This window comes from Pezoporus wallicus, unplaced genomic scaffold (genome assembly GCF_028554395.1).
Source record: "Pezoporus wallicus isolate ANWC-B61680 ecotype Strahan unplaced genomic scaffold, APGP_CSIRO_Pwel_v1 contig_6382, whole genome shotgun sequence".
Classification (NCBI taxonomy): Eukaryota; Metazoa; Chordata; class Aves; order Psittaciformes; family Psittacidae; genus Pezoporus; species Pezoporus wallicus.
Genome location: NW_026638015.1, coordinates 2,075,615 through 2,102,603, shown reverse-complemented (window position 1 = coordinate 2,102,603; position 26,989 = coordinate 2,075,615). Strand labels below are relative to the sequence as shown.

Below are 26,989 nucleotides of genomic sequence, written 5' to 3'. Positions count from 1 at the left end.
GTCTGGCATATGCAGCTCTGCAGCAGTCCAAGGTGCAGCGCTGCCCTGCAGACCTCCATAGGAGCCACCACTCCGGAGGTGATCCATGGGAGGTGACCAACATGGGCAGGAATTGTGTTAGCAAGTACAAGCCTGGGGTAATAATTCATGTTGATGGGCAAGGAGTGTGTTTCCCATCCTGTACTTCCAAGGTTTTCCTTCTATTTGTCTTCAGGATGGATTAGAGCTTGGTTTTGAACAGAATCATAGAAGCAGGTAGGCTGGAAATGACCTTTAAGATCATCAAGTCCAACCATCCCCCAACATTGCCAAGGTCACCACTAACCCATGTCCCTGAGGGCCTTATCCACATGGTTTTTGAACACTTCCAGGGATACTTCCTGGGAAGTCTGTTTGAAGCTTTTCAATGAAAACAATGGAAATGCAACTACCTGTTCAATGAGGTGGGGACTACTTAGACCCACCCTAAGGAAGGGCTTTGAGCTTGGGTCACCTACGGCTCCAGAGAAGCCTTTGCTGCTGGCTGTCCTTGAGAAGGGGCATCCACCTTGACATTGACCTTCTGAGGAATGAGAAACTCTTCACAGAATCCCAGCCTGGTTTGTGTTGGAAGGGACCTTAAAGCTCATCCAGTTCCAATCCCTTGCCACAGGCAGGGACATCTTCCACTAGAGCAGCTTGCTCCAAGCCCCTGTGTCCAACCTGGCCTTGAACACTGCCAGGGATGGGGCAGCCACAGCTTCTCTGGGCACCCTGTGCCAGTGCCTCAGCACCCTCACTGCGACCTGAGGAACTGCTCGAGCTGTTTAGAGCTGATGCTGCCTCTGAAGCTGCTCATCCACACTGCCTCCCACATTCCAACACCACCACCATGATGTCAGGGTCTATTTGCCCTCTGAAAAGTCCATCGGACACCAGTGAGGTCTTCTGCACCTCCATGGCATCTTCTGCACCTCTGGGCTCTCCAGCTATCATCAGCTTTACCACAGTCCTCATTGTGTTCAGGTCTGGTGACATTTGTGGCCAAAACTGTAGGGATAGGACAAGGGGTGATGGGTTCAAACTTAAACAGGGGAAGTTCAGGTTAGATATAAGGAAGAAGTTCTTTACTGTGAGGGTGGTGAGGCCGTGGCACAGGTTGCCCAAAGCAGTGGTGAATGCTCAATCCCTGGCAGTGTTCAAGGCCAGGTTGGACAGAGCCTTGGATGGCATGGTCTAGTGTGAGGTGTCCCTGCCCATGGCAGGGGGGTTGGCACTGGATGAGCTTTAAGGTCCTTTCCAACCTAAACCATTCTATGGTTCTATGATTCTAAAAATGCCCTGCCTCCTCCATCCTGCCATCAAACAAAGGGGCCATCATACGGCAGGCACCGAGATGCTGCAGCCGACAGACTGTTTTGTCATCTGGATCTACTTTGTTCAGGAAAACCACTTCGTTTACAAATATTTTTATTTAAATGCCTCTCTGCCCACTTAATTCAAGCCTGTGCTGCAAAGAAAAAGAGGAAAACTTCCTTAGAGAAACGCAAAACACAAAGCCCAGGCGCGGGGAACTGCTCCTTCGTTAATGCCACATTTTCCACAATGGAAATAATTGTCTCTCTTCACGTTTGACAGTAATCTGCAGTCCCAAAATAAACAGGGCTCTTCTTAATTTTGCTTCAGGGTGTTTCCCATCTGTTGAAGGGGAGCAGGAGATGGCAGCCAGCCACAGCAGAGGTGCAGCTTGCTTGACTTCGTGCTTCTTGTTTGCTTGATCCTGGTAGCAAAGGGTTTGAGTCATTCCTTGACCATCAGGACAGACACACAGGTACCTGTTGCTCCCTCATTTAGGACTGGCAAGGGAAGGCAATAGGCTTGTTATAAGTGGTGTAATGGATGGCTTGTTTATGAGTCTTGGAGCCAGAAGGAAAGGGAATGTTTCACACCAGAGCTGAGATGTGTGGTATCTTGGATAACCAAGGTATGCAACACAAAATTGTCCAGGATTCACCAATTCTGTCTGATTTTGTCTAAGATATTTATTTGCAGAAACAGCAAATTCATGCCAGTGTTTTCATGGAGTTGCTTTTGAGCTAGCTGAAATCAGGATTCCATGGTTAATAAATATCTGTACCTGGAATGCCTCATACAGAGAGTACTGCTGGGGAAATCCTGAAGAAATGCTGAGTGGTTCTGACCAATGGGTTACTGAGCAGCTCTGGTACATGTGGGACAATCCAGCCCTTCTTGTACATGACAGGCTGAGAGGAGTTCTGAGATCTGATTGAAGAGTTCAAAAGAGACTATACATTGTTTAGTGGTTGATAGCACTTTCATAAGCATGGTGCCTTAAGCTTTATGCTTAAAGAGTTTTCCTAACTAAGTATAAATTTACGCTTTAAGTATTTATTATATGACTGTGGGTGCAATGCAAAGGAAGACAGAAGCAGCATGAGATGGAGCATCGCTTTCTGGTTACAGCAGAGGCTAAGCCTTGGGAGAGACAATCCTCCTGCCTTTAGTAGAAAAACAGGTTTGGGCATTCCATAATCCCAAGAATCTCCCCAGTGCACAAACTGCAGCTTTGTCATGCTCTTGAGTTGTGGTTGTGTATAGAAAGGAGGAAAAGCATTAAGCTTTCAATAGCAGCAAGGTCCTCTGAAAGAGCAATACAGGATGTAATGGAACATGATCTAAACGTACAAGGGCCTGTGTGGTCCTTCGACACAGTAGCTGACCAAAGGTTCTGCCACCCTTTGATACCTGTATAACAGATGCCTAAGAAAAGGCAAACAAGGCAGATTTGAAGCATGTATTCCCAGAATTCCAGCAATTTAATAGCTTTGTGTTTAACAGCTCCAGATGAATTTTTCCCTCAATTTACTCTTCTAGCACTATTTACATCCAAACATCCTATAACAAGGAATTCCATGGCTTAATTTAGGCTGAAGAAGTATCTCTGGGTGTTTTGAGTTGGTCACTAGCTGGTTTTGGGCTCTTTTTTAGGTCTCTTCTACTGCAGGGATAGAAGATTCGGTGACTAACCCAGGTGGTGAGAGGACTGAATTCCACGTAATGGCAATTCTTTCCTCAGGATGAACCAGTTCTGAGATTAATATCTGCCTGTGGGCAAAGCCTGGCTTTTGCCAGGCAAGCTGTCAGGGATGTACAACAGGCAGAGGGAAGTAATCACGTTGTCCCAAAGGGATCCTTAACACATGGAGGCTCAGACAAGAAGATCAGGTTTGGGGAATAATAACTGGGAGAATGCTGGCAGGGAAGGGGATGCAGACATCTGCACCATGTGGCTGACAGACCAGAGACAATTCAGGTCCAGGAAAGACCAAAAAGCTCGCTGTAAAGCTTAAAATAAAACCTGTGAAGGCAGGGAAAGGATTCCACAATGGGGCTCTCTGGGGATCTTTTCAAGTGAGCACTCAAGAGCTTAACATGTTTGGAGCTGCTGTTTGATATCTGGTGTAAAACTAAAGCCACCTAACTCCTCCAGTGAGCATTTGGAAAAGCAATCCAAGGAGCTGGCATCTATTACCCAAATGCATCAGGACTGTGTCAACTGGAATCTTCAGATCAAACAAGAGAAACCTGCAGATAAGCAACAGCTCAGAGACCTGACGGAGGTTGCATGTTTCTGAAGCCAGCCAGGAAAATGGGAATTTCATTCTACTTCTAATTGCCTCCTTTTCCATGGCTTCTGAAGCGCTGGACCACATGAGCTATGGATGGGTATCACTACAGGAGGAGATGCTCAGCAGTAAGGGGGAAGCCCAGAGTCTTGTGGCTTCAGTGACAATTTCTTCCTGTGCAGTTTGCCTCAATTCAGAGTCAAAGTCAGAAAAAGGAGGTGGGCAAGAGACAGCAAATGAAGAGATAAGGTTTCTGGATCACAGCTTAGCCACTCTACCTTAGGGACAGCTGTTAGTTAACACTGGAGGTAACCCCAGTGTTGTAATAAACACTGGAGCAGCTTCCTGCAGGGGAAACGGGCTGCCTGCAGTTACAACAGGAGCCTTAATAGTGCCATCACAGAGCTGCAGTTACAGCTGATCTGAAAACATGGGGATTTAACATGAAAATTTAAACATTTCACCATAATTGTTCTTAACATTGAAAATGTTTCTCTTTTTCTGTTTCATGTGTATGTTATTGCCTTACATAATGGGAGCTGCAGTAAAGAGTTCTTCATGCCTCAACTCTACAGATGAGATGCTGGGATCTCATCTATAGACTACAGATCAAATGATGCCCATGTAGTGATACGTGACGATGAGTCACTGAAGGCATTGGATCTTAAAAGTGGTGTGACTTATGGTAGGTGGCTAAAGTTCCTATTGCAAGTTTTTTGGGACAAAATAACTTATTTTTGGTTGAAAATCCCAAACTTCTTTTTTTTTCCAGGCATTTTAATTTCTAAAGAAAATTTCAGAGCATTACAGAGTGGTTTGGGTTGAAAAGGACCTTAAAGATCCCAGTTCCTGAATTAGGAACTGATTTAGGAACTGGGGTCCCTCACAGCAACCAACTATTACTGTCTTGTTTCCAGCAGCAGGAAAGCAAGGCAAGCTGGAGGAAGCCCCTCAACCCATGGCTAGAGCACAGAGGAGAGTGGTAACTGAAGTCAGCTCAAAGGGAAACAAGAACACAGATATTGTCTTGGTTTTCTGTGGTCTAATGGATGCAGATGACCTGGGATTTGTAAGACATGGTTGACAGAAGTGCTGGTGTCCCCCTGCCTTTGTATCCTTCAGTCTGACTCTTGATGCTGGGTAAGGACGTGATCATAAGAGTCCTGCCTCACCCGCTATGCTGCTAGTGCCAGAACACACAACAATGGGGAATGACAGTCACACCATGCCTCCTACAGTGCTGTATTTACTTTTCCCTCCTCTGCCTCTGCTTTGCGTCCACCCCCATCTCACTGTGAGCCCTCTTTGGGTACTGTGGGAGTTTCTGTGCTGGTGCCTTGCAGGGGGCAAAGGAAGGAAGATGAACCGAGGACATATCATAGGTGGTTGTCCTCTTTGCAAGTGGAGTTTGACCTGAGCCATTAGCACTGAGCTCTGCCAGTGGCTGACGGAAGCACTTTGGTCCTGGGGTCGGACGTGCCTATCCTTCTCTGATAACCTTGTTGCTGACATTTCTCACTGGGGCTCAGGAAAAGGAGGTTTCCGTACCCTCCTGCACTGAAGCATTTCAGACTTTAATGACTCGAGTCTGCGGAACAGAAGCAATAAAGATGTGGGAGAGAAGGAGGGGAAGCAAACTCTCTCTCAAAGGTACCAAAGTGTGTAACACCTCGTAAAGCAGTGGGAACTGGAGCTCGGAAAGTTATTGGAATCAAGACTTTCATCTCCTGTCAATAAAGCGTTATCAGCACCGAGCCCAATTTTCGGCTCTTAATTCCAGATGTGCACGTTGGAACTTCGTGCCTCTTCTCATGCTGAAACCTGCAGCTAAGTTCAGGCCCTGGGGCAGATGGAAGGCAAGCTAGAAACCAGACACGCTCCTGCCACTTGTGTCCAAATGCAGGGGTGTTGGAGTATGTGCAAGGTTTAATCCCTACTTTCCTGGGTTCCAGTCAGGAGGAAAGGCTGTGACCTTGGAATGTTCCCTTGAGGAGAATGAAACGCACAGCTGAAATAATAGGAAAGGTCACGAGCTGTGGCTTCTCTGAGGTCTAGAAAAAGAGGAGCCATTCCATTTCCTGGATTCAATTATCCATAACAATAATTTTTCACTTGGAAAAATTACTTGGATGAAGGCATCTGGCTACATCTTTTCTCCCAAGGGATCATAGTAGGGACAGAAATGAAACCATACATTTACATAATACTGTGCCACAGTCAGAAGAGATGAAGATGATAGCTCACAGTCTTCACTGACACTTATTCATCCCACATCGCCTGTTGGTGGAAACACAACACAATACAAGTGTATCCTGGTCTTCCCTGCCAATCTCAGCCTGCATCTCAGTGCTGAGAAGCCAAACGTCACAAGCTTTAATGAGCAAGTTAAAAGCTTTATGCCAGAAGAAGGTGAACATTGCCACCCCTGGAGTACAAGTGAGGATCATGAGGCTGAGATACTGTTCAGTCAGGATGTTAGAGGTAATATCTAATCCCCACTGCCCTTTGCACATCCACACTCAACTATGTTGTTCCACACAGGTGAGCTAAGAGGTCCTCTCCCAGCAGCAAGGGCACCTCCAATGCTCATGTCCTGCCTTACTTTAGAAAGAAGGTGTTGAGAGATGTGCAAGTGAGGTAGAAGTGACACGATGTTTGAGTTCATTGACAGTAACAAGGGTGTGCTATGTGGATGTCTTCACTGGGCAGTTACAAAACGTCCCCATTGCTTGTGCCTTAGGAGACCTTAGGGTGCACTTTGGCTGTCCATGGATTATGCTGTGATATCTGTGTTTGAAGTCACAATGAAAGCAGACCAAATGGCAAGAGGACGAGGGTAAGAGTTGCACCAGGCACTTCTGGAAGCCTCTTTACACAGTAAAATAACTAAATAGCGTGGCTTTTGAGGTAGATGAAAGAGCAGTGCTCTTGTATTTTGATCTCAACTGCATAATTGCCAAGGAACAATCAGAGAACAAGCAGCTCCCTTCAGTAGCAGACAGCAGCATGATTTGGAACCAAGTGCACAGGGAGCTGGAGATATTCCCATACAAAAACAATGTTAAATTCTCTGGGAATACAGAATACAGAATTAAAAAGGCAAAGGGAGAAAGGATAAGGAAGAGAAAAGGACGGAGAAATCCCTCTTGTGAGTTTCAGTAAATCTTCATGTTCAAAGTGAAAGCGATAGAAACACTAAACATTTTATAGTGCAGCTTCATTTGTTTAGGCTTCCCTATTGAGCATTAAATTTTATGGCACTTTAAAGAGTGCTTGATAGTTTTGTAAAGCCCTGCATTAAACACACAGGTACACACACACACACATGTGCATGTGCACATGCACACATGCAGCTTTAACAGCCTCAGCATCTTATAGTGGCCCAATACGTTCTAATTCGATGCTGTGAACTTAATGCAAAGCATCAGAAAACACCTTTCTAGGGGAGAAGCTTTTGATGTTAAATATAAGGAAGCTTCTTTAAGTTGGATATAAGGAAGAAATCCTCTACTGGGAGGGTGGTGAGGCACTGGAATGGGTTGCCCAAAGAAGTGGTAAATGCTCCATCCCTGGCAGAGTTCAAGGCCCGGTTGGATGGGGCTTGGAGCAACCTGCCCTAGTATTAGGTGTCCCTGCCTGTGGCAAGGGATTGGAACTGGATGAGCTTTAAGGTGCCTTCCAACCCAAACTATTCTATCATGCTACGATTCTACATTGAAAAGGAGAGAGGAGCAGAGGGAGAGTTCAGAAGGATGCAAATAAAGGCCAATGGAGCCCACTCCATCCATGTCTGGAGAGCCAGGTCTGTGTTCAGTGTCCACATGCATGTTTGTCTTCTCTGGAGGAGTTGCCACCACGTAGGATGTGTCTTTGTGCTGGTTTGCAACAGGCAGGGTGAAGGTGCAGTTGCACAGCAAAGTATCAGGCTATCAGATGGATGAACGTTATTACCAAGGGGACTCCCAGGAGCTGGCCTGGCTTCCCCTGCACCCACATGTATTTGGATGGAAGGAACTGGCACCTTTCAAATGCTTTCCTTTCATGTGCCCTGCACCATGCACCCTCCATACCTCCTGCAAAGCCATGATGGACTTTTCATGCGGTAAGACAGAATAATGAGGTCGGTCTTAAGTGGGTCTGAGGCTCCAAAAGCTTCAAGGAAACGCTGTAGGCACTGAAGTACTGTGCTTCCTTGGAAACACCTAATCCCCTTCAGATGAGAATCTTTAACCCATATGACCCTCAGCCATGAATCACCCACCAAAGGCCTGACCCTCAGCGTGCTTTCCTGTCAGTTCAGTGGTGGGAGAAGGGCTTGCTTTATGGCTTTCACTCAGGCACACTCTCTGCTTAGGGCTTCAGAGGGAGACCATTTATCAACTACTTTTCCTACCCCAACCTCTCTCTGTATCACCCTGAGCTCCTCACTTTGACAAGAAGCTGAATGTCAAGCTGTGGATGATGCTGTGTTGCCGAACACAGGATGTTTCTAGCTCCCCCAGCTAGCTCTGGCAGATGGGAAGCTGTTGATCCAAGCAAGCACTCACTGGGATGCTGTGCTGTGTTAAGGGAAGTAAGAGGAGTGCTTATGGCATATGAGGAGCATCTCCATCAGCATCTCAGGAAGGGTCGAGTGGCAGGATTGAGACTCAAGGACGTACAGGAGTGTATGGTTTTGAGCTACATCTGCAGGTTCCAGTATAGGTTGGAGAATGACCTGCTAGAGAGCAGTGTAGGGGAGAGGGACCTGGGGATCCTAGTGGACAACAGGATGCCCATGAGCCAACACTGTGCCCTTGTGGCCAAGAAGGCCAATGTCATCCTGGGGTGTATTAGAAAGGGGGTGGTTAGTAGGTCGAGAGAGGTCCTCCTTCCCCTCTACTCTGCCCTGGTGAGACCCCATCTGGAATACTGTGTCCAGTTCTGGGCCCCTCAGTTCAAGAAGGACAGGGAGCTGCTGGAGAGAGTCCAGCGCAGGGCAACGAAGATGATTAAGGGAGTGGAACATCTCCCTTATGAGGAAAGACTGAGGGAGCTGGGTCTCTAGTTTGGAGGAGACTGAGGGGTGACCTTATTAGTGTATATAAATATATAAAGGGGGAGTGTCATGAGGATGGAGCCAGGCTCTACTCAGTGGCAAACAATGATAGGACAAGGGGTAATGGGTACAAACTGGAACACAAGAGGTTCCACTTAAACTTGAGAAGAAACTTCTCAGTGAGGGTGACGGAACACTGGAACAGGCTGCCCAGGGAGGTTGTGGAGTCTCCTTCCCTGGAGACATTCAAAACCTGCCTGGACACATTCCTGTGTAACCTTATCTAGGTGTTCCTGCTCCAGCAGGGGGATTGGACTAGATGATCTTTCGAGGTCCCTTCCAATCTCTAGCATACTGTGATACTGTGATACTTTAGAAAGTAGTCCTGGACCACCAAGCTTTCCCTTAGGGGTCTTGAGGGAGGAGCTCTTTGACGCCACTGGGATTCCAAGCACAGCCCTTGCTGAGTCTCCCTCTTAGCATAGCACTTCTTGATCTTCTTGGGCTGCTGGCATAGTTCTGCTTCCATCTGGTCTACTCCTAAGTCCATCTAAAATCCTTGTTTGCCTCATGCCATCTCAACTTGAATAGCTGGGATACACAATGAGACAAACTTGATGTGGGAAAGGCACTTCTGAGACTTGTCTTGCAGAGCTGAAAACAACTGAGAAAGAATAAATATGTTCTCCCATCAGGACCTGGATTTTAGTTGCTTTTTTTCTGTTTGAGTTATTTTAATAGCAACTCTTTATTAAAATGAGTATCCAGATTCCTGTTACATCCTGTGGGGCTTTGATCTTACAAACACAAGGAATCCGATGAAAGAAGACTTCATGCAATGATATTTAGCCAAGGTTTACAATCTAAAAAAAGCAAAGACATGATGCTTTTACCAGAACTGGCTTTTTGTTCGCTGATGGTGTTGTTGTTAAAACACTGAATGCCTTTGGGAACTGTTTGGGTTCTCTGCTTTATCTGCTGCTGAACATGCTTTAAAGGAGAAGATCATGAAGACTTGTCTGCTGTGAGGGCCAGGTGGTTTTGCTGACTCTAGCTGCAGGTTAGAGTTGCCTCTGAGTTGCAGCTTAAAAGCTGGCACTTCACAAGATTTAACTTTGTGCTGCTTCAGTTCAAGGACCATCATGTGCACACATAGCTCTTGTCTTAAGTGTAGCTTCCCCAGGCCCAGTGGCAGAGAAGAACCAACAGCAGAGACTCATATACCTGCAGTGCAAGACCATAGAATCATAGAATGGTTTGAGTTGGAAAGGACATTAAGATCATTTAGCTCCAGCCCCACTTCCACAGGCAGGGACACCTCACACTAGACCATGCTGCCCAAGACTCTGTCCAACCTGGCCTTGAACACTGCAAGGGGAAACTCTGGTCACTTACCTGGCCAGGTGGTAGCCCACCATGAAGCCTATGACCTGGGAGGTACCAGAGGTGTAGAAAGCTACACCAGAGCTGTAGAGGATATGCTGCAAAGAAGCTCCATGCAGTGCTGTACAGACATCTGATGATGTGGCAAGAGGTGGGACAGAGGACGACAGCATGGAAAGAAATTGAGAGCAGGCTTTTCTTTTGCTTACTACTATAACCACTTTGCTGAGATCACAGGTTGGCCCTTCAACACAGATCCAAGCTCAGCTGTACTATAGAACCATAGAATCACAGAATCATAGAACAGTTAGGGTTGGAAAGGACCTTAAGATCATCTACTCTTGCTACTTCATTCCTCAGTCACAACATCCACCACCAAGCACCTCACCTGGTCAAGCCAAGCCAGGAGGCCAAGCTTTTTGTCCCTTGTATAGCCAATGGATAGAGACAGGCTCCTGCTAAGGGCAAGCAGAGCATTTCAGTCAAGTTTCAGCTCTGCTAAGACGCCAGCTTCACTTCAAATCTGTCACCAGAAACTACCTGGGTTTTTAATGAAACTGTCCACAGGGCAGTGCATTCACTGAAGGCTTTTTTTCCATCCCAAACATGTCTTAAGGACAAGATTCAAAAATCTCTGTGATAGGCAGGTCCCCTAGAATCTGGATGCTTTAGGCAAGGGACTAGCAAATTAAATGCCTTTATAGTCCTTGCAATCTATGAAGCTACAGATGGGATTTAAATAGTGGAGAAGATGAGTTTGATAGAGTTGGAACATGCATGCACTCTATTTTGTAAGCATTTGCTATATTATGGAAGGTTTCCAAAAGCACAATAAAAGTGCTTAGTACCTGCTTTCTCCTAGTGAGGCAGTTACCTTTGCGTTTAATTGTGCAGGTTAAACAGCAGTATGCCTGATTTTCCCATTGAAACTGCTATTGGAGCATCCTGAGACACAGATCCCATGCAGAGGTACTGCATGAGAGGCCATCCTGCTGTCACACAGTGTGGGAATGGATCTCATCACCCTTATCCCTTGCACTAAGAGTTTGACCTGAACTGGCACTGGTGTTCTGGCTGGCTCCCAGCCCTAGGGGAGAGCAGCCCTTTATTGTCTTTGGGAACTCACCAGCAGGCAGGCAACGAATTATGCAGATAGGGAAGCTTTTAAAAACATGCTTCTAATTATTGAGGTGCCTGCTCAAAAGCCCCTCACTTGTGGTTAAAATGTCTTTTCTTGGGGCCCTCTCTTTTCCTCCTTCCTTTATTTTGATTTCTTAGTCTTTCTGTCTCTCCTTAGAAGGAGAACTGGCTGTTTAAACATCATTAAAGCCAACCACTTTTCACAAGACATACGCTTACAGGCATAACCCCATTGCACTGGGGACAAATACATCCTGGTCCCAGAGCTGTCATCACAACCATATGCTTTGTACTGTGTCTCTGAATGGATTCGTCCCAAGGTGAATACAGTAATGCTTTAAAGTAGTGTATTTGTTAAGTATTCTGTCAGAGGAGTAAATCAGAACAAGACAGTGTCATTTCTGCTGGGCAGGCAGGATCTAGAGCCTCATGAATGGCAGTTGTGGGGACCGAACATCACCCCACTGCCCTGACTTGATGGTGAGGAGTGTGGGACCAGCTCATGGAAGATGCTCCTGAACTAGCACTCACGAGCCCCAGCAGTGTCATGAATCCAGATGTGCAAACTGAACTAAAAGGGGTGAAATCCCACTAGTTGAGGACAGAACTGAGAGAAAAGCCAGGGGATCACTAGCATAATGTGTTTTCTAGATAGGTTGCTCAAAGCAGCCTTGCACCAAGTTAAGTCATCCCTCGATGGACAGCATCTACTTCTTTTGAGCTTCTGTTGCTTCTGGGAGCTGTGACAGCACAGGCACCCAAATATTCCATGTCTGGCATGTGTGTGCCTAAACTTCACCACATCATTTAACATTTGGGATGTGGCAGCTGGGCACATATGAGAAAGAAGCAGCCACAAAGTCTGAACTCTCCCCAAGTTTGGGAGTACTCAGATCCCTGCGTTTGCTTCAGTTTCCTCTCTGGCTTCGGCTGGGAATGTTTGTGCCAGCAACCTAGAGAAGAAAATGAGGTCCATTGCACACAGATGCTTGGCCAGCTCTCAGTAATGAAACACGTCTTTATCGTCCACGATTTTTGATTTAAGGAAAGGGGCAAAACTGCCCACAGTTTGCAGAGAAAATAAAATATATATAAAAAAAGAAGCAAGGCTCAATGCTTAGGTTGTGAAACGCAGCTTCCTCGGGACAATAAAGACGTGTTTCATTATGGAAAGTGGCCGACCATCTGTGCGCGTTTGACTCGTATCCCTCAGATCTGGGAAGTAACAAGGCCAGTTTTACACTCACTTTGCTGACTGTAACTGCGCTGACGTGTCTGACTTTGTAAACAGTGCCAGCACTTTCGGAGGGAAGACCACATGCCTCCCGCTCCTCTGGGCACACTCTTCCTGTGGGGAGCCCTCCTGCTTCCCCTACAGTGGGTAGAGATGCTGCACGTCTGGGTTGCCCTGAAGGGCTCTTTCCCATGGGACTAGCAGCCTGTAGTGTGGCTGAAATGGTCTCAGAGGAGCAACACTCATGCTGTTGTGGATGCTCCAACCCTGGCAGTGTTCAAGGCCAGGTTGGATGGAGCTTGGAGCAACCTGTTCAAGTGGAAGGTTTCCCTGCCCATGGCAGGGGGTCGGAACTGAATGAGCTTTAAGGTCCCTTCCAATCCAAGCTATTCTATGTTTTTCCATGATTCTATGTTTAAAGGGCATAGTGTGTCACGCTATCTTGGTCCAAAGTTACTAGGCAGACCGCACTTTGTTGGTAAAATCCTGCAGTGGCCTCATGCACTCTGCTCTGCTCTTTGCTCTGCTCACGCTGATTTTCCAGCAAGGGAGAGTTGCTGGATGGATGCTCCTGAAGCTGGATGCTTCTCATCTGTATGTAGTACATGATAATGGCAGTGAAGGTGCCTATACTGCCCCTGGTCCACCAGCACTGCCCCAAAGCTGCCCAGTCATTCTCTAGCCCTTCCCTCTCCTTCTGACAGGCAGGAGGAGGCTTTGTGAGCTGTGGATGTTTTTGCCTGCATCCCTGTGTTGGGCTGCCAGTGCTGAGAAATAGAGATAATGGAAGATCCAACACAGGCAAAGATGGTGCTATGCTCTCAGACACTAGTTTTCATCAGGGATGCTGATGAAGAGTGGAGGACGCTGGACAGGATGCTGCTGGGGAGCCACGGCCTGCACCATGGTCTCCAGCTTGTGCCATGGATGGTGGTGCTGCCACTTGCACCTTCCCCTCAACTAACGCAGGCTACATCCACCTCTGGCAACCAGCCCTCGACCTGGCAGTTGTTAGTCAGGCAGTACCTGTGTGTGTTGGTGCAGAAATGAGCAGGCTGATGCTAGAGGACGCAGCTGTGGGAAGGGTGTTTTGTGTGTGAAGACAGATGGAGCAGAAGGTGAGATGTCCTGGGGCTGGAGTCGGGTTCTTCGTGACATAGAAAATTTCACCTCTCATATCTCATCTTTTGAAAGCCAAGTCTTCATGCAGATCTTTGGCTTTTACATTTTAAACCCATCCCTTTATGTTGCTAAATCACTGCGTGGATTATGTGTCCATCTATTTCTGATGCTTCTCACGTCTCTCCAAGTACCAATGCTGCCATTGAGTAGGAAAACCCTCCAATATCAGGAGAGAAAAAACTTTGGGAACGCTAACAGTTGTTACCTACCCAACGTGATTGAAGATGTACCAAAATCTACTCAGGCTGCTCCAAACTCCATCAAAGACAGCAGAAAGACTCCAGCTGTGACCACCAGCCCTTGGATCAGGTCCTAAATGAAGCCATGTGAACGATCTGTGGACAGAAGAAGCACAGCTCTTAGTGCATGATGTGGCAAAGATGTGACATTTCCCAAACAACAGGAAAACTGATTTAAAGAGAAAAGAGAAGAAAAAGTGGTCAGAAGAGCACAACAGTGCAGGGGTTTCCTCTGTGTCTGTTCTACATGGCTCAGGAAGGGTAATACAGTACCAGGAGCCTTCATTCCTAAACATGACACAAGGAGCTGGAATTGGTGTTTACACAGTCATTTTAGGGAAGGAAGAGAGTTTAATTTCAGCAGCACCCCAGCTCCACGTGTGCCTGGATATCATTACTGCAGGTGCAGGTCATCACAAAAACACCAATCAAATAGTAAAAACATTAAGTTTCAGCTCAAGATCAAAAGAATGAACCAAACCCTCTACCCTGGCTCACCTGATGTGTCAGCCACATGCTTCAATACCTATTGCTTCAGGGTTATTCATTCCTCCAAGGCACATCTGTTTGGCTCTCTGGGAAAGCTGAGGAGCTTCTCCTCCTGTAAAATCAGTCGGCAGCAGCCTTCCTGGGAGCAATGCAATGAAACCAAGCTAGGATGGGGAGGTCTTGTAAAGGGCTATAGGCAAAAGCCCAAGGGGCAGCGTAGCTCAGGTAACTGATACCAGCGAGCAGATGTCCATCCATGCCTACTGAGGGTCTGCATTACCCCTTTGGGGATGAGGTGGCTGGCCAAGCATGGGTGTCAATGCAATGGGAGAGATGGCAGCATGGCATTGATCAAAATTAAATGTCCTACCAAGGATGGGGTCATATACCCATCATTCAGGTAATTTTAAAGCTAGATTAGATAAGGAGTTGAAGATGACATGGCCTGGATCAGTCCAGCACTGGCTTCCCAGGGGAAAGGTTGAGATAGGGTTTAATAGCTTTGCTCCCTCCCAGTTCTAATTTCCATTAAGTGGAAGCCTTTGTGCCTGCCAAAACCAGAATGCAAGGACTCTTTGAAATGCTTGGCTAAATGCTCTTCTCGCTTGCACCAGGAGAAGCATGGATTTAATTCCACAGCAAGCACTGTAGCTCACCCAGGGCCTCTGCTGTTTGGGGCAGGAGTCTACCTGTTGTCCCTGCTCTGTCCCTGCTCTAGCCTTCCCGTAGGCGCTGCTCGTGTCTATCCAATGCACAGAGCAGCCACCCCCTCACCCTGGGAACACTGGTCCCTGTCTCCATTGGGTTCTGGTGCAATGTGGCTTTCCTGGGGCTGTATTCTTTCTAAACTAACTAGCTGCTGGCCACTGAAATTGGTGTTTTAGAGTCACTAAATTGCAGCTGCTTGGCACAGCGTGTCCAGACAAGCGAGGAAGAAAGGAAAAGGAGCAAGAGATTTGTGCGCATAGAGTCCAGGTCAACAGTGGTTTATTAACTCCCATTAACCATATGGTCGTGATTATAATAAAAGTCTGAGTTATGGCCAGTGACATGTGTAAACCACCCCCCCCCCCGCCCTCAAAACCTGATATATATATGATGGGTGTAGATTCAATGTGAACACAGACCTATATCACTGGGGTTTTTAACCCTTTCTGGTCCCCAGGGGAAAGGAAGAAAGACATGAACATAACCTGGCTATGTCTGATAACTCTCCAGCACAGCAAAGCCTCTCAGAAGATACTCCTGTTACTGCTCTCCTTTCCTTTAAGAGCTCATTGCAACTGCTTGAGTTGGGAGATGAGTCTTATGCCACTGGACCCCACTAATTGAGATACTTTTCCATGTATCATCAATGGGCCCGCCTCTAGCTCCCATGCCATCTGCCTTGTGAAGAACCTGTTTGGCTCCTCCTGAGCTGGGTGGGTGTAAATCAGAGCAGGATTTAGCCCTGCATACTTCTGAGCAGGTTTGTAATGGTCTAGCTCTGGACTGAAACACCTGCAGGCTGCTCCTTTTTGGGTGATAAAATATCCTTGATGCAGTGAAGTCATCACATTTCTGTGGTACAACCTATGGGAAGTGCTCACAGTACTCTGATGGTATGTAATGATTTGACACATGAGATGCGAAGGCTCTTCAGCTATTTCATGGGTCAAAGCCAAGGCAAAAAGAGGAGCTGGCTAACACAGCCATCCCTGGAAATGTTCCAGGCCAGGTTGGATTTGGTTTGGAGCAACCTGGTCTAGTCGAATGTGTCCCTGCCCGTGGCAGGAGGTTGGAACTGGATGAGATTTAAGGTCCCTTCCCTCTCAAATCATTCTATGATTCTATATTATAAAAGTATTTCCATTTCCTGGCCCTGAGGAGAATCAAAATCTTCCAGATTTGGGTGCATCACCATCAAGGGAAGGACAGACTCCTCACTCCTTGTCACTGACAAGGAGTTGATCCGAAAAGCAGCAGAATTTGTGCCCTGCTCAACGCTAGGAGTGATGCTGGCGGCTCAGGCTGGCACAGCAGGCAGGGGAGCAGTGGCTGGGGTGACTTTTGAGGAAGACTGGGACTTTGGGAATGACTGTATCTGCATGCAGCAGTGGTCAATATGCAAAGCCTGTTGAGGACCATACCAGAGCCTGTTCTCCCCATGGATACTTCATCAGCCTGCAAAGCAAACAGCATGGCCAAGCAGCTCCCAGTGTCATCGTGCCTAAACCACATATCCATCCATCCTCTCTCCCAGCACGGCTGCACATCCAGCCTAAGCCCTAAGTCACGCAAAGCTCAGCTGCTAGCACTTGCCTGAGTTCCCCACACAACCCCACCGGTCCCTCCCTTCACAGCTTCCTAAACCTCCTTTCTGAGGAGTGATTTGCCTTGGGGACTCCAGTTCTGCTGGAGCAAAGGCCCCGGTCAGGAGCTCAACTCGCCTTTCCATCACTGGGAACTGGAGAGTTTCAGACAGCAAAGCTTAGGACATAAATAAAACTTGGAAAGTGCCGGACGTGCAAAGAAATGACCTAAAAGGTAAAAGTCAAAGATAAATAAGAACAGTCCGTGTAAACTGTGTGCTCATCTTAACAATAAACAGAGCGGCTGCCGCGGAGGAACTTGAAAGGGCTCCACTCTGCAAAGATGAATGATTTGCTGAGCCTGCTCCAGGCTCCATTTGAGGGGCTTCGGCATGAGTAATTGGGTGTGAGAAGCTCTTGCTCACCAGGGCCGGAGCAGGCGAGCTCCAAGGAGGGGGGGAACCTTGTGTAATGATGGCTGGGGTTATTTATTGTTTCGTTTGCTCATTAGCTTGGCATCACCTGAAGTCTCCAGCCGCAGCACGTGACGGCTTTGAACTGGCGCCCCGGGTGTCGCGGACGCTGTGACATGTAGTTTTGATGTGTGCCCCGTAGCTCCCGTAGGATTTCCGCTCTCCGCTCAGCCCAGCTGTCCGGCTGGGGATAAATCACCTTCCCCTCCCCAGAACAGCTTGGGGGTTTATTGGTATTATCTATCATTGTAGAGTCCTCATCTGGACGCGTGCAAGCTTACTGTCTCTCAACAGTGAGGGCAGGGTTTCAATGTGCTGGGAGAGCTGAAACATGGGGAGATAAAGCCTTGTGGGTTTCCCCAGACTTGCTATTCATCACAGGTGGCGTGCCAAACTGGAGACAGGCTGTGGGATGGAGCACGGTTGGCTCTTGCCTGCAGAGGGGCGAGCTCTGCAGCAGGCCTTTGCATTGCTCCCCAAGAGCACAGCGCGGTCAGCTCTGCTTTCTGTGGCTCTTGGCTGAACTTGCATTCTCTTTATCTCCTCAGCAAGGGGCATCCTTCCTTTGCTGGCATTGAGTGGCCTTAGTGGTGTTGGGAAGATGCGATGTTAGAAGACAAGACAAGGGAGAAAAGAGGAACTTGCAGAGGAACTATCATAGAATCAACTAGGTTGGAAAAGACCTTGAAGGTCATCAAGTCCAGTCCAGAGACAACAGCACTAGTCCAAAACAGCTGCACAAATGCAAGTTGACTGCTTGCAAATGTAACCTACAAGAGAGGGTGAGGCATTGGAATAGGTTGCCCAGGGAGGTTGTGAATGCTCCAACCCTGGCAGTGTTCAAGGCCAGGTTGGATGAGGCCTTGGGTGATATGATTTAGCGTAAGGTGTCCCTGCCCACGGCAGGGGGGTTGGAACTAGATGATCTTAAGGTCCTTTCCAATCCTAACAATTCTATGATTCTATGTTATGGACTTGAGCAGACCATCTGCACAAAGGTAGATTGACAGTATCTTGGGCCATAAGCCACCTTCGTTGCTTTAGTTTGGCACCAGTAGCTCCCTAATCTAAAGAAAGCCTGAGTTGAAAGTGATAGATAAGAAACCAGAGTCTTCTTTAAGTCGCTCATGACCTTGATAGCGTGTGATGTGACTGCCATGATAAAGTACAACCGCTGACCAACTACATTGACTGGAGGATGCCAAGAAACTCCCTCTGTGACTTGAGAAAGGTGAATAAAATTTCAAACTGCATTGCAGTAGCATTTACCCTGTCCATGTTCACAGAATGGTTTGGGTCGGAAGGCACCTTAAAGCTCATCTAGTTCCAACCCCCTGCCATGGGCAGGGGCACCTTCCAGTAGACCAGGTTGCTCCAAGCCTCCTATATCCTAACAATGTATGAAACAACAGAATGAGAAGTTAGCGGTAAAAGAAACATGGGAACTCCTCTCTTCCTCCTTTGACTAAAACTAGATTGTTTGCAAAAGCCAATGCAAACAACTAAAGGGTTCGACACGCAATAAAAGGCAGCAGGATTTGAGTTCTGCTGGGAGGAGCCTTGAAAGTCCTCTGCTGAGAAATTCATGGGTTGGACATGGAAAACTGGAGACCAGAAGCAAAAACCTTTTAGAGGCTCCTAGCTGTTGGGAGAGAGCTCATGTCCTTAGCTTGTATCCAACACAAGAGATCTGACACAGAGAACAGCAGTAAGCAATTGGCTTGGCCATAAATGCAGACACAACCTAATGTGTCCAGGGTGATGGATGTGAGCAACATTAGAAGGCAAAAAGAGTTTTTTAAAGCTGTGGACCCACTTGCAAATATCAGATGGGTTTTCCATGAGTGCCCGCCCAGGAAGCATCACCATAGCTTCTCTGGAGACAATCAGAATTACAGTGTTCCCACTGAGCATCCACGCTGGCACAACCATTCTGCAGATGCCGCCAACCTCTTCCTTACTCCCTTCCCACCTTCCCATCCCAGTTCCATGCAACACGAGCAGCAGATCCCCCTTCTCAGGGCTGTTTTCCCATTTTTTCCCTGTGATGCTCTGTTCTGTCATAAGCCCCACATACATGCCACAATTCATCCCCTTGGGGATGCATGGCACGAGTGGTACCGATGGCTGATACCTGGATCCCTGAAATGCTCCTGGTGGCAGTCCCAGCTCTCTGCCACCCTTCCCACACTGGCAGAGAGGATCACAGGGAAGGGCAAAGCCAGGTTTGGCAAAGGTGGCTCCATTCCCTTCTTGCTTGCTGTGAGCACACGCAGTAGCTCCATGTCTGAGCCACCAAGGTGAGTGTGGATGCAGTGCCCAGGCAAACGGACCCCGGAGGGGGATGAAAAGGCCCTGGAAGCCTTCAGAAACAGAGTGCTCTGGCTGGAAAACCCAAGTGCACCTCTGTGATGTTGGATGACAGACACATTAAAGGCATCTATTTCAGCTCCTTGGAGCCAGATGCCTCCTCCCTCCACTGCTGGGCAGAGAGCCGGCTCAGCATGGAGTTTTCTCTCCCATTTCCTAGGGATGTCAGTCAAAGCCAGGCTCTTGGAAGTTCAAGCGTGGCCAAAAGGAAGCAGATTTCAAAACACACCCCTCCCTCCATTCCCCCCTTCCTAGGCCTTTTGTTTCCAGTTCCCCCTCCTCCCATCAAAGAAAGGAACAAGAAAAGATTCTGGAGTCACCAAGCCATGATCTATCATTCTTTTGGGGGAGTTTTGGCTAATATTAATCAACACAAGCCTCTCTCCCCACCTCCCCTGCCCCAAGGGAGCAGTGGGCTTGGAAAGCTCAAGCTGGTTTTGGATGGGTCTTGCGGCAAAATTCTTTAGTTGGAGCAAGATGGTGTCGGGGCAGTTGCCAGCCGCCCTGAGATTCTTGGAAGATAAATGAGATCCACTGCCTTCTTGCCTGGTGCTGCGGAGGCACAGGACACCCAGAAACTCCACTGTTCGCTGCAACACAACTGGTGGCTTCATCCTGTGAATTAGGGCCAAAGTTGCCACTTTGCTGCCATTATTCCTAGTGAAGGGGATGAGGCTCCAGCTGGGAGCTGATGCCACCTTCTGTATTTTGCTTTTCAACCCTGGACTGGATTGCAGAAGCATAAAGTTTATATCCTACATATGTCAGCTGCTGACAGACCTCCAGGGGTGGCTTCCCAATGGCACAGAGTGAGAGTACATTTTCTGAGGCCACTTTTTCCCCTTTGGATCCCTCCCCTTGGTCTCTTCAAGGGATGGCAGCAGAATGGCACAGGAATGAGCAGTTCCCCCCCTGTGCCCAGTGGTGACAGCTTTGCACTGGGACATCAGGAAAATTCAGGCTGTTTGGAGGGTGCAGAGGGACTGAAGTGAGGAGGAGAATTTGCCTCATCCTGCAGTTTGTCCTCCCAGAAGGCACGAATGCCTCTGGTGTTAAACTGCAGATGAGCCAAAGAATGTCTTTAGTGGCTGCCAAGTGGGACACTCCTGTTGATGCAGTTCAAAATGCTGGCTGCTTCCCCCCAGGCCAGGGCTTGGGCCCCTTGGTGGCAGGAGGCGCATAAGGAGCTCCCAGCTCCTCCTTATCCAGAGGTAAAGCAGGTGTCCAGTCAGTGTTAAATCTCCTGGGGAAGAAATAAGGACACTTTCAGGTTTCCAAGTAATACCTGAAGAGGCTCCTCTTCCCTCCTCTGTACCTGGCTCCCATGCCACACTCTTGGCTGGGGATGGATTTGTTTTCTGCTGTGCCCATCATTGCTGTTCTGTTCTGTTTTTCAGAACATCATTTGAAAAACCTCACAGCCATGCTGTTGATGTAATAGTAGTAACAGATTTACTCCAGCCCTTTAAAACAACAGTGAAGGTGCTCTAATCTTTCATGAGTCCTTGCAGGCTCTGCTGAATTCACGGATCCTGCCCTCATCATCCCTTTGACTTTTCTTTTGTTATTTAGTTAATTTAAGCATCAACAGCTACTGAACAACTGTTTTACTAACCCTCCTGACAGCCTTAAAAGCACAACAAGACAAAAGGGAGAACAAAAAGAAACCTTCCAAAAGCCTGCATGAGAACCTGTGTGCCCATGTGTGAGTCAAAACAAGCCACAGCAGAAGAATATGCTGAGGAAATATTGTGACCTCCTGAACACTTTGGTTAAGACAGCTAGTCAATCTGACAGATGATGATAGTGACCTGAACTTCCTCCACTGCCAAGAGTAGGGACTGCCTCTAAGACATACCCATGTTAGGGCTCAAAATGACTTGCAGAAGTCTCCTCCTGATGGCAGATGACCTTGTAACAATGCCTTTGATATATGCTACCAGCAAAATAGCTGTCCTTTCTCAATCCTGATCTCGGAAACACTCTTACCATGTTTTATTCACTTGCTGCCTCAGTCTAAAGGATGTTGATTTCGTACTCCGTGATTTCTGATTTGGTGAGATACTGGCACAGGTTGCCCAAAGAAGTGGTAAATGCTCTATCCCTGGGAGTGTTCAAGGTCAGGTTGGACAGAGCCTTGGAGCAGCCTGGGCTAGTGGGAGGTGTCCCTGCCTGTGAACTAGTTGAGCTTTAAGGTCCCTTCCAACCCAAACCATTCTATGAGTCAATGATTTTCACTTTGATTGTTTTATTATTTAACCCTGCAGGCATTCTTTTCTTAATTTCTTTTCCTTTTTTTTTTTTAGCAAATATTCAACTAAGGAGTCATAAATACTGATAGGATGTTGAGGACCAGGTCGGAATTGTAAGTGGCCCATTCTTCTCCCAGAGATCAGCACTGCCAAGGAAACGAGTGTAAAAAGGACAGAGAATATAATGTAGAAAGGAAAACAAAATGGTACTTTGACATGCAGTACACTTCCAAAACTGGAAACGGTATTTTTGTGAAACAAAAGCTTTTTAAGATGTCTGAAATGATCTTAAAATTCTGCTGCACTGAAAATCATAAACATATTAGTTCTCATTTTTAGTTTAGGCAGAAAGGCAACTCCTCGGTGACGACATCTCCTGTACGAGCAGCACTGGGAGGCCGAAGCAGCCCTGGGTCTGTGTCTTTAAGAAGGAGGGATGACAAGGGGCTGGCGTGCAGCGGCTGTTAGCATTTCCAAGATGCTTTGTATTATGGCAGGGCAGAAGAGTTGACAGACTCTTCTCAGTTCTGTGGTTAGCTGGCTACAGGCATGCAGTCATTACTTTATATTAATGTGAGATGTGAACATTGTTTTGCTGGTTATAATTATTCTCCGAGTGGTACAACCTTAAAAATTACAGCTTTGGAGGATCTCTTTCTCTGTAGTTCTTCCTGGGAGTCCCTGCCTGGGTCGGTTCCCAATAATGAGATTTTCTAAGGGGGCTGGGAACTGGATTGATTGATTTATTTGCTTTTGGATGCTAATTAACTTTGATGTTCTGCAGCCACGCTCCTGGCTGCCATACTGCATGCAGGGGAACAGCGGGGCTGGGCCTCCACTTAGGAGAAGGACCCCAGCGGGGGTCAGATGGGAGTGAGTGTCGCTGGTTTGTGTTGCATTTTGCTCCTGAGCCAGAAGTAGAAACCTTTCTGAAGAGCTTTTCTATTCACAAGACACCCCAATGGACAGGACGAGGGCCATCCTTGCACACCAGGTGCTTCTAATATGGCCAAGGCAGATGGAGATACCCCAGTGTGGGGCTGCCCTCCAGCGCACTGGGGGTGGGAACTGCCCAGTCCCCCACAGGGAGCTGTGCCTTCTGGCAAAGGTTGTCCTGCAGCCGCCATGGCCCCTGGCTTCTACTCGGCCCAGAACAAAAGCAAGGCACAGACATCTGAAGCAATTGCTTAAGCAGTGATGAAAGGGATCAGCCTCCCTTTATCTCCACAAAAGACACTGTGTCATCAGTCTTTGCACCATATTTCAGCACTATCCTCTCCACTGAGTTTGCCAGAGAGGGGCTGTGCAGCCGTACAAGCAGATGTGGCGATGGGTTCAGCGCTGTTGAGTCGAAGGCTTGGATGGAGACCAAACTGCTCCTCTCACACAGGAAAGAGCCATCAGCAGCGATGACCTCTGGTAACACTCAGCTCTCAACGGGATCTTAACCAGAGCCTTCCCCTCTGTCACCAGAGCCCCTCAGTGCACATTGAAACGAAGTGCTGGAATGCCTGCAAGCACACCCAAGCCCTGCCTTGGGTTCATGCTCCTGTAGCACGCTGATCCTCAGGCCAGCAGAGGGAATTTAGGAAAGAAAATGGCTAATGCCATGCATTGACGTTCCTTCCTCAGCCCAATGGATTGTTAGCCATTTGCAAACATGGCAAAAGTGACTGGCCTTTATCTAGGGTCCAGAATGTGCTTCCAGGTCCAAGTGAGGCTGCAATGTCCAAACTGTTTGAGTGCTGGAAGTGCAAACCCATCTTTTTCTCTTTTACTACTTCCCTCTTTGCTCTATTTCTGTTTCGTCTCAGTGCACAGCAGAGCAAAGTGAGATAGGAATGGAGGGATAGACTCATTTCTTCTGGTAATAGAGAAGAGAGATGTTTTGCAGAGGAAACACAACCCTGTGCTTACAGAATGCCATTTTAAGAGCCCTAGCATTAATGTTTCCATGATTCTGCATCTACTGGAGCGACACATGTGATACCCACATTTATGGTAGCAGCCCCTTCAGCCATCATTTTGCCACACACATCATAAGTCAGCAAGACCTCCTGCGTGTTGCTCATGGAGCTTTGGCTTTGTGCCTCTCCTTCAGCCAATTTGTACTGTACTCTGAGTATTTAGCAGCTTGCCACAGTGCAGAGCCAGGACATAAATCCCTTATGAGGAGCCATGCTTTAAATGTCCACTTGGATCTCTACACTGCCAGGATGAAGCAGGATGTCCCCTGAGGCCATCAGAAAGCAGCTCCTTCCCTATCCTGGTAGTGGGGTCACCCTTAGAGTGGAAAGGACCAAGTGCCTACTGATGCTGCTTAGAAAGGGCCTCTGTCTTGAGTATGGTGGTGCATTCAAACACAGGACACAACATGATGCTTTTCCTTTCATTTGTGTCCAAAACTCTATCTGGCCTCTGTTAGTAACAGGTGACATAATAGGTTTGAGATCTGAACACAGCTTGGTAGCTGCTTTATGATCTCACATCTAGAAGTCAATGTATAAATGACGCCAAAGGAGAGGTGAATGACTAGAGCCCCAGTAAACCTGGACAATTCACTCCTGAGCAGGATGCAGAGAGCCTCATTGAACTTAGAGTGAGATGGCAGCAACTCTACCCCACTAGGATGGATCTAGCACAGGTAGGTGGCCCAACAGAGCAAAGTCAAACTGTTTTCATGTTGCAGTGAGAGGTGGAAAGATGAGAAGGGACAAGAAAAGCCATGGGGACACCCATTCCTGCTCACAGCATAGAAGCAGCAGAGAGCTGGTGCTGCTCATCAGCAGGGTGGATGCAAGCATCCCTCTAGACAGTAAGCAACACGTTGTAATCATCCAGCAAATTGAACGTTGGGCTCCTGCTCCCTCTCTCTTTCCAATCCAGGCCTCAATCCCCCAGGACTATTCAGATATCTGACTCCTTTTTAGCTGCCATGAACTGCACTAAAAATCCAGCTATTGGCCAACAGTCTGAACTGTCTGCAACAGATGACTGGGTGCTAAGGGATCATTCTCCAGGCTCTCAGACAATGAAAAGACTACATTTATCCCAAAGCCTCCTCACTGACTGCCACATTTAATGAAGATACATACTGGGACAGTCAGCACCTTAGGTGGTGAGATCATCAGTGTCTTCTGCAATGAAAGGGGCTCTTCTTTCACTCTTCTACTTACTGAAGCTTATTGAGAGAGACTGCAAGAGATGAATTATCCCAGCTGCAAAGTCTGGCCTGGTAAGTCTCGTAGGGTGGCTAGCTGGGCAGTGCTATTGCAACACGAAGATGACTCAGCCACAGAGCATCTTTGCTGGCATCCCATTAGCTGCTGCGGAGATGGTTATTTCTCTATTGCTAAACAGAGTCTGTCAGTGGCTTGGGGCACTTCTGTAACAGAGGCGGAATAGTAATTCAAAACATGCCAGACCAGAAAGCTAGGGCTCATCATATCAGACTCCTTCTGCCTAAAAGTCAACCAGTCCACATTGTTCAGGGTGGGTGAACCCATGTCACAGACACTTGTGACTTCAACCAGAAGAAGCACATCCTTCCAGGAAAGCAGGATCCCCCTTCACATGCAAAAGGCCTTGCAAATACAGAAGCAGAAGGGAGCAGAGAAATTCCCCGAGTGGGAGCTACATCAGCAGAACTGACTCAGAAGAGGAATTTGCTTTCCCAAGTTTTCCATGGGGTGTCAGCTGCTCTTTTGGGTGAAGCGATGCTAGCAGGCAGCATCCCAGTTACTTTCCCACTGTGGGAACCAAACCCTTTTAAAACTGTTTTGACTGTAACCAAGGAATTAGAGAGATGGATGAAGCCAGCCGAAAGTGTGACAATCTCCTAAAGGCACACAGATGGTGAGCAGACCCTGGAAACTGATTCACTTTGAGCGATCACTTTCCTGAAGCACATTTTGGACAGTTTTCAACCTCTCTGAGGACCTGAGGAAACCCGTAACTTCTCCAAGGCAAAATGAGGGGCAGGAGGGGAGAAAGGGGAAAAAAGCAGCATGATTTTTCCTTGAAACGCATATTCACACATAGTTAGTTATTTATGTGCCCTTTGACATTGAGAGAAGCTCATCTCTCGGAGAACGCTCACCCGTGGCTCAGCCCAGATGGAGGTGGGATACAAATCTCATTGCCAGGGCTAACCATGAAAAGATTTTTCCTGTTTTACCAGAAACCACAATCTCCCATAGTTCCCAGACTGCTCAAGTGATGTATAGCTTTGTAATTGTCCTGAAAGATAAGGGGAAGCCTCCTCTGTGGTTGCATTTGATATTGGCCTGATGTATGGGATCGCTCAGTGCTGGCTCGGTGGAGGGTGTCTAGAGGCAGCGTGGAGGATGCCTCTCTGCCTTCTTCTCGCTGGGGAAACTCTGCTGGTGGCAAGCAGGATCCTGAGGGCTGCAAATTGCTTTCCCACATCTAACATCCCTTTCATAGATGCCTTAGTCAGTTTTTGGCACAAGGAGGAGAATTAAAGAGTTGTTTACAGCTGCTCTGGAGCCTCCTCTGCAGTGCTACCACCCCTGCGGTACCCCTGCATCAGGGACTGGAAGGAGCTGCTGAGGCAGCTCAAAAGGGTAGTAGGGAAGTGGGGTATAGGCAGGGAATCTTGCAAGTGGAAGAGGGAGAAATAAAGGAGAAGAGGGAAAGCTTTACCCATGGCAAATGGCAGAAGCCCCTTTTCTTGGGTCAGGGTAAATGATACTTGACAAACCCTCAATCAATTGACTACTAGAAACATGAGTTGTGGTAAATCCTTCTAACAGACAGACCCTGATGTACAGACCTTCTAGCTTGGTGCTGTATAGAAAAGATGGACCAATTCAGATTTTCAGATATGCAATGCTTAATTTTCTACTTCCCAGAAAGAGATGAGCATCGTGTTCAGAATCTGGGCCAAGATTGTCCAAGCAATCAGGACAAGCAGCCACTAGATGGCACGTCCATCCTTGTCCGAACTCCACGAAAGCCCAGGATCATCCCACGCAGGCACAGCAAAAGGATGAAATGTTATCTCAGCATCTGCTCTAAGAAAACGCTGGCACGCTTTGCAGTTCTTTGGCATGGGGGATCTGCAATCTGATGAGCATTCCGCTGTGATTTTGAAAAGACTTAAAGTAAACTTGCTTTCACTGGTTTCAGGGGAGATGGACTAGGACTGCAAAGAGCATTTATGTGCAAAACAGCTCATAAAAGGAAATATACAGTGCTTTGTTCTTCCACAGGAGGGCTAGTGAATTATTTGGGTAGAACCCACATGAAG

General features: G+C 47.5%; 1 long non-coding RNA gene across 1 annotated transcript; it reads right to left on the bottom strand.

Annotated features, from left to right (window-relative positions):
- Nucleotides 1-1,432: 1,432 nt before the first annotated feature.
- LOC130598872 (uncharacterized) lies at nucleotides 1,433-2,252 on the bottom strand. The gene is made up of 2 exons (XR_008972106.1): nucleotides 2,117-2,252; nucleotides 1,433-1,835 (listed from the first exon to the last, which is right to left on the bottom strand). It is a non-coding gene; the product is annotated as an uncharacterized LOC130598872 (long non-coding RNA).
- Between the last annotated feature and the right edge of the window lie 24,737 nt (nucleotides 2,253-26,989).